Here is a 13,482-nt window from a genome sequence, read left to right as displayed (position 1 = left end):
ACAACTGACCTAATTTTATAATCTCTCTTTCGCTGTCTCGCTCTGTTTCAGTGCCTGTCTGGATTTTTTCATCTCGCTCACTTTTCCATCTCAGTCTTACCATCTTACTTTCCACTCACCTATCTTCCTGACTTTATCTGCTGATGCTTTCTCTATGAATAATGTATACAGTAAAATGCCACATGGCAAAGTGCATCTTCCTGTCTCTATGTGGCTGTAAGGGTAAGTGCAATCAGTATGTGTGTGTTTATGTACTTTTACATCTTGGCATGGACATTTCAACAGAAATTTCAGACATTTTTGACTTTATGCAGATATTTGGCTGGTCCCCACAAGGAAAATGGCTTTTACTGCAGTATTTATTTAAGAAAACAAAAACTAAGAGCCAAAAGGTTTCCTTTTGGTTACTGAGGTTAAAGTTAAGTTTAGATTTTGGTGTAGGCATGGCATTAATAAGCTGGATTAGTCATTATTTTAATGGAAGGTCCTCGCAAGGATGGTACAACAAACATGTGTGTATACATATATGTGTGTGTGTGTGTGTAATCCTGCATAAACTCATTCCCATTACTAATCTCTGGATGAAATAGCCCATGATCAAAACAATCCCTATTAGAGCATGACACAAATACCCTAAATGTTTGTGTTTTGCTGTAAAAAAGAATAAAAAAAATAAAGCATCTATGAAACACTTATTCTTGTTAAATAAGCTCTGCAGTGAAAAGGGAGCAGAAGTGAGGTAGAGTGATGAAAAAAGAGATAAAGAGGTCCCTATAACACTGCCATGTCAGAGCGGCAACATCTTGAGCGATAGTGGTTGTCAAAAGTGGTTGTCAGCTTCTTGCAGCCCTCAGTAAAGACTAAAATGCTGACATGGAAGAACAGAGAGCTCTGTCTTTTTCAGAAAACCCACAGACTCTCTCTCACTCCTCTACCTTCCATGCTCTCTGTACTGTCAGCAGAATCGCCCCTGCATTTTCTGTTTTTCCCTTCCTTCCGTATCTTTTCAGCAAGAAAGTGCAAATGACGTTCACGGAGGGTCGAAAGAGTGAGAAGAAAAACAGACATCTGTGTTTGGAGAGAGAGAGAGGGGCGGAAAGATGAGATGAATGACAGGAGAAAGAGAGGAAGCTCCAGTAAGGGAGGGAGGGAGGAACGGAGCAAGGTCATGAAGAAAAAGAAGAGCAGTATAAAAAGGAAAAAATAAAGAAGCCCACGCAATTAGCGCATTCACACTTTGCCTCAGGCCCATTCTCTTGCTCCCTCACTCTCTAAAGCTTTTACATCCCATTTTGTTCTCTTTCGCTCTTTTTTATCTATTCCCTCCCTCCCTCCCACCTTCAAGTTTTCCATCTCTGTGATGGTTTCATTATAACGATCTGTCTTGTTTCATGTTCTGAGTACTGCAGCAGATGAACAGGTGAATGGAGGTGAGGGGAGCAGATGGAAAGAAAAATGGATGGAGTGGGAGAAAAAAAAGCAGAAAGAAAGAGGGGGGGCATGGGTGAATAGAGAAAGACAGCAAGTGAGAGAGAGAGCGAGAGAGAGAAAGAACATTTGCGAGACAGAGAGACAGAGACAGATTGCAGTATTTAAGTACCTGCCCTGGGGAGCTGCTGTAGGTGATGAGAAGAAGAAGGAGAGAGCGAAAGAGAGAGAGAGAGAGCGAGAGAGAGAGAGAGAGAGAGAGAGGTGTTACCCAAGTTAAACTTGCCACTGAAGCACACTGTAATTTTCTAACCGTAGTTTATGGTTAGGCACTGCAACACCCCTCCAGGCTACTCTTCTTTTTTCTAGCTCCTGTTACACTCTCTGCTTTTAGACACTTGCATCTCTCCTGCAACAGATGGAGCTCAGCTTCCTGATCCATTATGAACGGCTCGTCCCTAAACGGTGACATCAGTATTAATTTCTTATAAACAGAATAATGTAAAATCCTTAGAACCAGCCAATTTGCTACATGTACAAAAGTTAAAAAAAAAAATGTTTTGCATATTGTGCATTCTACCAAAACTATGGCTAATATCCCTACTGTAAAGAACACGGCCACCCTGAAACACATTAAATATGCTTATACTGAAATATTTGGCAAGATTCTTTTGCTAATGGTTGGTTGGTGCTGTATTCCAGTTATTTCAGTGGGAAGTTAGAGATTGTCTGTCTGTTGCATTGATGTCACACATGTACATTGCTAGAGCAGTTACAATGGAGTTTAATAAGTGAATATTTCAGCAACCTCTACATAACATAAAGGTAAAGATAAAGGTCAGGTTTTGCTTTTAGCTCCAAAAGACAAAAGAGATTTCACTCAGCATTTCCCAGCAGCATTAAATGTCGTCTTAATGAATATCCAGAGTAGATGTAGTGGAGAGAGTAAATGCACTCAACTCAACATTCCAGACTGAAATGCTGTTATATGACACAGTTACAATGAATTATAGCAAAGACTCAGCTCAGATGGTTAGCATTCTACAAGAAGGTGAATTTTGTAATGTGGTATTAATCTCTTAAAGAATGACATCCCTACACATTTAGCTTAGTTCAGTGTGGTTATTAATTGTTTGTCCATGTTGGCCAGAAGAAAAGTTGGCTGTCGCTTGTAATTTGTACAAAGTTGCAACCAGCTCAGATTTTTGAAGTTCTTGTCACTCGCTATTTCACAGTCCCTCATACATTTTTCACTACTCCCCACTGGAAATGAATGGGAGCAAAATTTCAGGTGACAAATTTCCATGCAGTGGAATTGTACTGCAAAGGATGAAAGTGCTGCTGCATTGCTCTGTTTAGGTAGAAATTAAATTCCCACTAGTGCCACTATCAACAGGCAGTTGAATTGCATTGTGTGTAAACTGTTAACCAAAGTAAAAATGAGACAGCATGTCTATGAAAAATGTTTAAACTAAAAGCAAACTTCCATTAAAAAGTAGTCTTGTCTTGGCTGGCACTGACAATCACATGTTTATTCTAAAAAAAATAATCTGCAAATTGTTCTGGATTGATTTTTTTGTTTAGCTTATCATTGCACCCAAGAACTCACACGATTAAATGCATCAATTAAATCTTTTACAGTACATTCTGATACAATATCAGTATCAGAGATTTCAGCCAAGCTTTCAGTTTTCAGGTGTCCCCCATATCGGCATATCAATGAATCATAAATTGAAAATGCTATGGCTAAACTGTAGATGTTGACACCTCTGTAACATGCATTCACACCATAAAATGCATCAGCAGACCCAGCATGTCAGACCAGTATCAGCCATAATACCAACCCCCAGATCAGATCTGTGTTTGCATAGTCCTAACGTTTACCACAGAGAGAGAATAGAAAAAGGGATCAAAATGAACAAATGTTCAGGTAATACTTTAGGTGATTCGTCACGATAAATAGGCTAAAAGTGTCTTGCTCCATAATATTTCATCAATATACATTGACTTTTTTTGTCTCTAGACATCTTCAACAGCGTCACCTTGTACAGGGAGAAAATTCACCCTGCACAGGGAGAAAATTCAGTTAACCAATAATACGATATCATGTTTCACAATCTGCTCGAAATAGTATGGACTAGTGACTCATATACCACCACTGTTTTTCACCATGTTCCAATATCACAGCAGACGGTAGGAACACTCAACAGAGTCAATAATTTAAACTGTTAAAATACTGGGAAGACACTAATCAGCAGCATGCTTACTGTTTTCCTGTAGGTTGCACCGAGATTTTCTTGTGTCCGTAAACCTGTCACTCCAGCAAACTTTTGTGTCACCTTGTTACTGAAAACAAGGTGTTTGAATGCACATTGTGTGAGAGTTACTTTACTTTAAAACACCACCAAAGTCAAACCTAAAAAAAAATTAATAAACAAAACATGATTAGTATAAGATTGATATGATAGAAATCTGTTGAGGTGATGGAGAACTTTAATCCATGTTGTTGATACAGTGTGTATCAGTGAGAGAGCAGTTATAGACACCAAATACACATAGGGATAAAAAAATAAATCTAATAAATCTAAATAAGAAATCTAATAACTGCAAAAAAAAAAAATCCAATAATTCATCCAACGTGTGTTGCATTTACTTTGGATTTCTTGCTAAATAAATACGATACAAGTGTATCATATTCAATACATTGGAAAATGATGAGTAAACATCCCCAAATGTGTGTAAAAATGAACAGTGCCCATTTCTGTCCAGGTTCAAGATTCAACGATCAAGGTTTATTTAGGGAGTCATTACCATAGGAGGAAAACTAAATACAAAATCAATTTTAAATGATCAAATTATCAAACTAAATCACAGCACTGCACTCTGTAATATTACACTGTAACAAATATTCAGTAATGTAACACTCCGCTTCCATAAATACGGTAGAATGCTTGTACAAAAAATACTCCTTTTTGTACGCTGATGTTATTATTGTGTGCCACCACATACCATTCTCTTGGAACAAAGATGCAGCCTATTAGTCATCATCAACAAAAAAAAATATACCTGTTGACATCAACATTAATTAGTTATGCTAATCCAGTATTCACTGTAATCATTACACTCAGGAAACTAATATTTCAAAATAAAATGCAAAGGTGGGTTGTTGTTTTTTTGCCAAGTTGATGCGTGATGATGAAAAAGTGTAATATCAAATGAATAGACTATTATAAATTTTCCAGTATGGCAGAAGCATACCAATTTAGGTATTGAAATATCAAGTAGACTTTGAATTATGTCTTAGATTATCTAGTCATAATGGAAATACAATTAAAAATAATGTTTGAGATATTCATTTATTCATCTTCAGTAGCCATGGTAGATCCTTCTTGGGAACACACACACACACACACAGATTCACACCTTGGAGCAGTTTAGATTCAACCTACTGGAATGTTTTCAGACTATGGGAGGAAACTGGAGAACCCAGAGGAAACCCATGCACACATAGGGTCATGACACATCAAAGCCATGCTCTTACTGTACTGCAAACTTTATGTATTGCTTTGAGGTTCTTCGTGTGTGGTATATATTTTCATGCGGTGGAAATTATTCCTGTCCTAATATAATTTCACAAATTGATATTTATTTTATTAATATTTAATTTAAAACTTTACATTTATATTAAATGAAATTACATGAAATATGTTGGGGTTATAAGTTTTCAATCCGTTTATTCTCTCTGTGAACCTATAAAAGTAAACGTGGGCATTTACACAATCAGCAATTTTCCCGAGCTCTGGCAGCTGCAACGTTGCTTCTTTTTGCATTTTAAATTCCTTTAAGGTTTAAATTCCTCATATTTCAAATAATAATTTCTTGCTCTTCAATGGAAGTACGCTCACCTGCATTTTTTTCATGTTGAACGGTATTGGCTGTTTTCTGGAAATGTCTGGTTTTATGTGCATGTGCATGATGAGTAAACCATGATTCAGGGTTAAAACCTGGGTTGATTGAGAAAGTTGATAACCAGCATCAAGAAACCTGTTAACCTTAATTAACCCAGGTTAGATTTGTTTGGTTTTGTCAACTCAAATCTTACTCTGCAACTCTGAGTTTTCCAGAGTGTATTTTCTGGTTCTCTATAACATGACAAGATGTGTTTTTGTCTTATTCAAAAGTCAGAAGTAAAAGAGGCTGGTGAGGGAAAGACTGTTTATAGCTGCTATAAAGTATGTGATAACACTCTAACTTGTCTGGAATGGATGTTCGGCAACATTAAATGTAACTTTATAAGGTTAAAATGTATGATGTTCCTCAATAAATTAAAAATTGTAATAGTTAGAATAAAACATTTCAGGGCATGCTGGTATAGGAAAATAATCAATCCTTCATTGGGTTGGTAACAGAAACTCTGCTTTCAATGTGGCTGCATCACACCACCCTGTCATTGATTATTTTCCTATAACAGCACACCCCAGTATGTTTTATTCCTTACTTAATGACTGGCTGGTTGAAGCTGTTAGGTAATAAGAGAACCACGTTGAACCGCAGTATCCTTAATGACTTTAACTTCTTCCTATTTCAGAGGAGAGACTGAAAATATTGGCAAACTGGTGTCCAGAGTGTTAATAGCTAACAATTCACCTTATAGTTGCAAGCTTATTTCCTGATGAGGCCACTGTGGTCTGATGCCAGGTGTCCACAAGAGAGCATAATTGGCCCTTCTCTTTCTCTGTGCTGTCAATCAGAGCAACATTAGCCAGTTGTGGGATTCAGCACAGTTAGCACTGTCCTTCTGGCGTATTCATCTGCATTATGACATTGCATGAGCACTTCAATAAGATGCAGTGTATGGCTTAGGTATCTTGCAACCTCATTTCATTATAAATCTCTACACATTTGAACAAACAACGGCGATGTTGGTGTTTTTGTTCAATTTCATGCTTTTGAAGTTGTAAATTTTTTTTATTTATTTATTTATTTATTTTATTTTTTTTTTTACAACTGATAACTCTTCAACTCACCCTAACCTGAAATCTAGGATATTTTCATACAACATGCTTCAAATTTTCAAATGTGAGACCGTTGAGAAGCATGTTAGTCTTTGCAAACTGATCTCATAAAGAATTTCTACAAATTTAAATCAGCAAATATTTGTTTTCATGCAAAGTCATAAGAAATGGTGTGAACCCTAACCATAACCGTAAACTTAACTTTCCATTTGAGTTCAGCAGTGCAAATTGTTAAAAAATAAAAAAATAAAAACGAGACAGACTGATAGCTGCCATGTAGTTAATATTTGGTTTACTGCGAGAAAAAGAGGAAAAACCTAAACTAAATTCCCTATTGTAGTTACGTACCATAGGCATAAAACTGCATGTGAAATTGATATGTCCAAATAAATCTAATGAGAAATGTGTACGAAGCTAAATAAGCAAGGGTGATGTGGCTGCAAATACTTTCCTTTAGTGTTAACCATACCCCTAGCTATTCAAACAGAGTAGGACAGAGAGAAATTACAAGAGTAACACTCTATTGTTCTATATGACTCTCCTGAGGAGATCTGATGCTAGAATAAAAACATCCCAAAAGTTTATTTATAGATTTATCACAAAGCAGGCTGCCTGATCTCAAAGTCAAGCATAATAACTTACAGCCTGTAGCAGGAGCCCACAGCAGATTAAAAAGATGGCAAACCGCGCATTAACAGCAGTGATCTTTTGCTGCACCTCATGCATATTGTGTAGCGGAGTGGATTGGCAGAATTTCTCCGCATTTCACTGCAACACGTTCATGCACTTGAAGGATGAGATGTGACAGAGAGAGAATGCTTAAACCTGCACTTTGAGTAATGCGGCGGTAAAGGTGGACAAGCGCAAAGGTCGCAAAGTACTAAACGCTATGCAGCTGTAGGTTACATTATATCCATACACTTTTATGCAATTATGCCATACATATGCTGTTTTTTTATTTATTTATTTTTATTATTATTTTTTAAGTTAACACAGTTTCACAGTGGAATCCTGCCTTGGCTTCTCATGCAGGTGTACAGTCACTAAGTCTGTCATATCAACAGGATACAGTGGTGGCAATTGCGCATGGGGGAGTCTGAGAACTCCATTCAAGTAAGCATCTCTGGATCTGTCTCATCTACTGAGTCGTACATTCGGTTAGCTTGTTTCTCCTGTTATTCCCACTCACCTCGCTCATGCTGGAAAATGTGCGGTGGAGTTCTGCAGAGATGATAGGGCTTTTTTTTTTATTCTTCTTATTTTCGTCCCTCTTCTTGCGCTCTCTTAAGTGTGCGTTTTGTTTTTTTTTTTTGTTTGTTTGTTTTTGTTTTTTTGTTGTTTTTTTAAAACCCCTAAGCTTAAGAAACGCGTGAAGTGGGGATGCGGGAAAAATACAGCGGCGCTTGAGTGAATTCGAGCAGGCGGTTCAGTCAGTGGTTTTGTGGCGATGCGGTATGAAGCAGTGCGGCTGTGCGCAACGGAACGGCAGAATCCCCCCTCCTCTACCCCTGCCCCCCTTCTCCTCTCCCCCCTCCCCTCGCCCACTCACACGCGCACTAACTCACGTTATTGGACCGCGCGCAGAACTGAATTATGACGCTGCTGACACACGTTTATTTTAGCAGAGGAAGTGCGGCGACAGTTATATTCCACCGAGCACTGTAATGTAGAGACATGCACGCGAGGGATTTCCCTTGGAAAAAATCCACTATGGTATCATAGTATCCCATACTGAGGTTTTCTGATGACACTCTCTGGGTTTACTATACTAATGTGTAGTTTTACTGTAATACAGTATGGTTTAAGTGGGCTTTAGTTTCACCATGATACAGTATACTGTAGATTTATTACGATGCACTAGGCACACACTGTGATAAAAGAATGTTTTACTACGACACAAAATGCTTTTACTCTTGTACCACTTTACAATGGTTGTGCTCTGGCACAATATTTATATTATCCCTGCTGGAAAAAAAAAAACCCCAATAGAAACCATTACAGAAATTAAAATGTTTTCCACGACAAATACCATTTCAAAGCATTAGCTATTCACTAAAACCATTAGCTACCATTACCATTATTGGTCCTTAATGGTAAACACTATAAATAACATGCTACCATTAGAATGGAACAAATTACCAGTAGAGACCCACAGGGGCCATTACAGTTTCTCATTTAAACCAATATAATTCCCATTATAACAATTGAAACCATGACAAATTCTATGAGGCTTTCTACTTTTTTTTTTTTTTTTTGCTGTTGCTTTTGTTGTTTTTCAGCAAGGATGACACACTATACTTTTACTATGACACATTACGCTTTTACTATGAGACACTGTCCTTTTACTATGACACATTATGCTTCTAGTATGAGACACTGTGCTTTTACTATGACACACTATGCTTTTACTATGAGACGCTGTGCTTTTACTATGACACATTATGCTTTTACTGACACACTATGCTTTCAATATGACACACTATGCTTCTACTATGAGACACTGTTCTTTTATTATATCACATTATGCTTCTACTATGACTCTCTGTACTTTTACTATGACACACTATGCTTTTACTATGACACATTATGCTTTTACTGACACACTATGCTTCTACTATGAGGCACTGTGCTTCTACTATGACACACTGCGCTTTTACAATATCACATAATGCTTCTACTATGAGACACTGTGCTTTTACTATGACACATTATGCTTCTACTATGCTACACACTATGCTTTACTATGACACTCTGTGCTTTTACTATGATGCATTATACTTCTACTGTGAGACACTGTGCTTTTATTATGAAACACTATGCTTTTACTATGACACATTATACTTCTACTGTGAGACACTGTGCTTTTACTATGACACTCTGTGCTTTTACTATGACACATTATACTTCTACTATGAGACACTGTGCTTTTACTATGACACATTATACTTCTACTATGACACACTATGCTTTACTATGATGCTTTTATACTATGTTTTTACTATGACACACACTGCTTTACTATGACACTATGTTTTTACTATGACACACTATTGTTTTATTATGACACACTATGGTTTAACTATGATACACTGTGGTTTAACTATGACACACTATGGACACACTATAGCCTTACTATGGCACAGTATGGTTTCATCTTGACACATTATCTTATTATAGCATAATATGCTTTAATTTGACACATTAAGCTTTTATTATAATACACTATGCTTTTACTATGACACAGTGGTTTTTACTAGGACACAATAAAGTTTTACTTTGACAAAGTACACTTTTACTATGACACACTATGGTATTCTATTATAGATTATGGTCTTAAAATGACACAGTTTGGCTTTACAATATTAAACTATATATATTTTTAAAAAATTACACTTTGGGTTTACTAGAATATGCCGTGTGTTATCCTTTGAATGCACTGTGTGTTACCCTCTGAATGCATTGTGTTACCCTCTGAATGCACTGTGTGTTACCCTCTGAATGCACTGTGTGTTACCCTCTGAATGCACTGTTACCCTCTGAATGCACTGTTACCCTCTGAATGCACTGTGTTACCCTTTGAATGCACTGTGTTACCCTTTGAATGCACAGTGTTACCCTCTGAATGCACTGTGTTATCCTCTGAATGCACTGTGTTACCCTTTGAATGCACGGTGTTACCCTCTGAATGCACTGTGTGTTACCCTCTGAATGCACTGTGTGTTACCCTCTGAATGCACTTTTACCCTCTGAATGCACTGTGTTACCCTTTGAATGCACTGTGTTACCCTTTGAATGCACAGTGTTACCCTCTGAATGCACTGTGTTACCCTCTGAATGCACTGTGTTACCCTTTGAATGCACGGTGTTACCCTCTGAATGCACTGAGTGTTACCCTCTGAATGCACTGTGTTACCCTCTGAATGCACTGTGTTACCCTCTGAATGCACTGTGTTACCCTTTGAATGCACGGTGTTACCCTCTGAATGCACTGAGTGTTACCCTCTGAATGCACTGTGTTACCCTCTGAATGCACTGTGTTACCCTCTGAATGCACTGTGTGTTACCCTGTGAATGCACTGTGTTACCCTCTGAATGCACTGTCTTACCCTCTGGATGCACTGTCTTACCCTCTGAATGCATTTTGTGATACTACCCAAATATGTCATTTGGCGTCAAAATGTTTAGCACTCAAAAAGGATAATGTAATACATGAGCACAGTGAATATGTTCACAATGAAAATATTCGTACTGTTACCAAAAAAAATAAATAAATAAACAATTTTAGAATAACAACGGAGACACTAACACTGCCAGTGCTGTTTTCTAACATGGATATAAAGTTCCATCACTATTATGTCATGACTACATAGTAATGTCTTTATTTAAAAATCTAATTACTAAACCTCTATTGCATTGGATTGACTAAATACTGACTAGAAGTATAATCCCTAAGTATTTAGAGAAGCAAAGGATTATTTTCAACATTGTACCTTTTGCTGTGTGCAAGATCAGTCACTCTTGTGAGAGTGTGCGCCATCTTCTGGAAAGTGAGAACTAGCACATGTGAAATGTTTGTTTTGTTAAAACAAGTTTTTTTAATGAAAAAAAAAAAAGAATAATACTTATTATTTAGGTACATGTAGTTACACTGAACATATATACCTGTAGACTTTTTGCCTTTCACCCTAGACTCTATAATCTACTGTACTACTTTTACTATAGTATACTATACATGTACTATGACACTCTATACTTTTACTATAGTATACTATACATGTACTATGACAGTCTATGCTTTTACTGACACATTATGCCTTTACAATGACACACTATGGTTTAACTATGATACACTGTGCTTTTACTATGACAGACTAGGTGCATCCAAAATCGTATTCTTATGCACTATTCTACACAGTAAACAGAAAAACAGGGCTAAAAATACAAAGGTGCTTTTTAAAGAAAAACAATCTAATAACAAAAATAAAAGGATAAAGAAAAAAATGTATATATACAAATGACCATGTAAAGCAAGTCAACCTCTTTAAAAGGATAAAGTGCAGGATATGGAAATATTCATTCTGAAATTGTTGTTACTAGCATGGTGAAGTAAAAATGGCACTACTAAAATGATGAAGTAAAGCATATGGAAATTTAAATTCTAAAATTGCTGTTACTAGAAAAGCAAAGTGTAATGTCAAATTCAAACGGATATATTAAAAATGTAGAGTACAGACCAAAAGATACTTGATGTTTTGCTGGATGTCTGACCTGAATTTCTTATTAAGCCTTATTATTTTTATTATTATTATTTATTTTATTTTTTTGCTGCATTATTTTATTACCTCAACATCAAACAGACTTGCATTAAATAATGAAACTGCGGCTAAATCCTGGTTCACCGCCTAGATGTGGGCAAACCAGAATCAAATACAAATACAATTTTTTTTTCTCATTGACCCCCTGCAGTCAGAAATTAATAGATACACAGATTAGAGATCTGCTCCTCGGGTCTCAGGGGAAAATAAAAATTGAAATAATTTTAAATGACTCTGTTACAAAATAAAATGCATGGACTGACGCCGGAAACGGCGTTGCACTCTACTCCAAGTATCACAGAGAGACCTACAAGCATGACGGCTGACTACAACTCGCAGAGCTCAGAGAGATCTATAAACATGACCGCCAAAGACGACAGTACCCAACAGCCATCACAAACTCTCTCATGTTCATGTTCATCTTTTATTCTGACTACACGCACCTGGACTCTATTACACAATCACAGCCAACAGTATTTAAGGACTCACCACCATAATTTCACCACGATACTTGCGAAGTATACCTACAATACCAAGCCTTGTTATTCTGCTATAGTGTTCATGGTCATGACTACATTTCTGGTTCCTTGGTTTCTTTATGTATTCTTTATGTATTTGACTTTTGCCTTCTTAACTTTATTTGCACATCACCTGACTTCTGCCTGTACTTTGACTTCGATTATGGTTCAGATTTTGGATTTGTCTGCCTGTTTCAGAATAAAGACTCTTAACCTGAACTGTCACTTTCTCCGCCGCCTAACAACAATTACCATCTGTTTTGTGTTATTTCTTATTTTAAAAAATACAATAGCTTGTGTGGTGATAATGGACAACATTATAAAAAAAATATAAATATGTTGTGACAAAGTTGGTATTTGTAAAAATTTACCTTCTCTGTGAACATGTATCACATGTATGCTGTCATACTGTACTAAAGAGTTTTAGCTAAATTGAAGTGCTAAAAAACTGCTCAGTGTTTGAGAAGACAAATTAATCAATATGGGAAAGTTTAGTTTTAGCTGCTAGCAGGATGGGAATGATTAAATTTTAACCAAATCTCTGGCATAAATCTTTAAACTTGGACAAAAGAATCTTTTAGACAGTACAACTAGTACAATTCAGTTTGTTCAAAAAAAAAAAAAAAAGAAAGAAAACAAAAACTACACATCATTATTATAGATGTGCCATAGGAAGATCATAATAATATGCACAAATCTATATAGTGCTAAGAAACAAAAGCCAGATGTTGACAAATGGAACCAAAATTCTGGTAAGTAATGGGTGATAAGTCTTTTTGTCCATTTTTTAAATGGATAGAGGTTTTTAGTATATGAGATGCAGGCTAATTCATGTTGCAATGGGTTAACTCCTTGTATATAAGGCTGTTTAAGTATTCAATTCAATTCAGTTTTATTTGTATAGCGCTGTTAATAGACATTGTCCCAAAGTACATTTACAGAAGTATATAAATTCAGGATATAGATTTTAAATGTAAGAATTTATCCCTAATGAGCAAGCCAGAGGTGACGGTAGCAAGAAAAAAACTCCCTGAGACACTATGAGGAAGAAATCTTGAGAGGAACCAGACTCCAAAGGGAACCCATCCTCATCTGGGTAACAATGTATAGTACAGTTATAAATAAATCAGTTCTATAAATGTGCTAATACTACATGGTCAAATAGTGCAATTGTGTAACCAGGAAAATTCATTACAGTTTTTACAT

Source organism: Ictalurus furcatus, chromosome 29 (genome assembly GCF_023375685.1).
Source record: "Ictalurus furcatus strain D&B chromosome 29, Billie_1.0, whole genome shotgun sequence".
In the NCBI taxonomy this organism is placed as follows: Eukaryota; Metazoa; Chordata; class Actinopteri; order Siluriformes; family Ictaluridae; genus Ictalurus; species Ictalurus furcatus.
The sequence above is the reverse complement of the archived record's forward strand: the minus strand, read 5'-3'. Positions refer to the sequence as shown.